The sequence below is a fragment of the Pteropus alecto genome, unplaced genomic scaffold (genome assembly GCF_000325575.1).
Source record: "Pteropus alecto unplaced genomic scaffold, ASM32557v1 scaffold160, whole genome shotgun sequence".
NCBI lineage: Eukaryota > Metazoa > Chordata > Mammalia > Chiroptera > Pteropodidae > Pteropus > Pteropus alecto.
The window spans coordinates 598,910-600,693 of record NW_006429864.1 but is presented as its reverse complement, the minus strand read 5'-3'; positions in this window follow the sequence as shown (position 1 = coordinate 600,693).

The window sequence follows — 1,784 nt, the reverse complement described above, 5'->3', positions numbered from 1 at the left end:
ACCGCCAGCGTGCGCCATGTTGGAAGTCCGAGCCGCTGCCTGCCCCGCCCCCGCCTGCTGGGTGGCCGCGCATGCGCTGGCTCCGCCCTGGGGGCGAGGCCTGATGAAGTCAAGAAGGGCGGCTCCTTGAGGACCTCGCCGTGGGCTCTTGCTCCTAAAACTGAAGCACTATTAAGAAACGCCTTGTATGACACGGGTGGGCAAACCAGGCCTGCTGCCTGCTTTTGTCCGGCTTCACGAGCAAGTTAAGAATGGTTTTTATATTTTGTAAAAGTTGGGAAAAATCCCAAAGCGAAGACTTTCGTGACACGTGAAAATTCAGAAATTCGAATTTCAGTGTCTGTAAATAAAGTTTTATTGGAACAAACACATGGACGCCCATTCTTAACCTATCATCTCTGCTTTTGCGCTACAACAGCAGGGGAGTGGATGAGACAGATCCTGAAGTCTGCAGAGCCTGATATATTTATTAAAAAATGTTGGTGGACCCCCGCTTTCTAGGGTTGATGCGATAAAGGAATATGGGCACACAGCAGCCTAAACACAGCCCTATGTGTCCTTTAAAACACACCCGAACTGCCCCTTCCTCTGCCCTCCCACAGTCCCCTGTACATCGTCTTTTTCGTGCTTCGTCTCTAACACAAATTTTGGACACAGCCACACCAGTGAGCATTTATCAAATGAATGAACATTCCATCAATGACCAAATATCATCTCTTTTTATTTGGGAAGAGGTACAGAAAAGCTGAGGACACATTGGCAGTGAGTTTATCATTTACCAGGCACTGTGCTAGGTGTCAGGAATGGAACAGTGAACAAAACTGACAAGGCTTTTGTCCTCCTAGAGCTTTCTAGAAGGATAGGAATCAAATTATCACACAAACCAATGTAAAGTTTCAACTATAACAGTTCAAAGAGAAGGTACAGGTGTTAATAGTTACTATGTTCCAGATATTTTGGCTGTGTAACAACCCAACCCCCACCCCCAAGAGTTAGAGACTTAGAATAACATCAACATTTATTTTGTTCTCCAATCTGCAGTTTGGGCAGGCTTGGCAGAAATAGTTCATATCTGGCCCCGTGGTGTCAGCTGAAAGGCTGGATCCAGATTCCTCTGAAATTTTATTAACCTGTTTGTCACTTGCCGCTGGCTATAGGCTGAGACCCATGCTGGGGCCTCCTAATGCAGCCATAGCTTCCTCACAACAAGACAGCTGGGTTCCAAGCACCATCGTTCTGAGAGGAACACGAGCCAGGTGGAAGCCATATGTCACCGATTCTGATCCAGTCTTGGAAGTCACAGGGAATCATTTCCATTGCAGTCTTTCCATAGTGGCCAGATGAAGTCTTTCCCAATTGAAGAGGAGGGCAAACAGACTCCAGAAGCTGGGGAGTGGCCAGGGTCTGGAATAGCATGGGGGACAAAATTGTGCCATGACCATTATGGGGAAATACACCCTACCACTTCAGGACATAACCCAGTCTAGCAGGGGATGAGGAAGGCTTCCTGGAGGAGGTGGCATTCTAGCTGAGTTCTGAAGGAGGTGTAGACATTCACCATGAAAGTCAGAGAGAACAGCTGTGCAAAGGCCCTGCCATGGGAAGGAATGTAGTACATCTGAACTAAAAAAAAAAAGACCAGTGTTTTCAAACTGCAAGGGAGTGTGGGAGTGGGAAGAGGGTGCAGGATAAGTGTGGAGAGGCCAGCGGGGGCAGTCCACTCATCTTAATGGGATGAGTTAAGAATTTTGGTCTTGGCATTTCACACTCGAGTAGAAATTGTG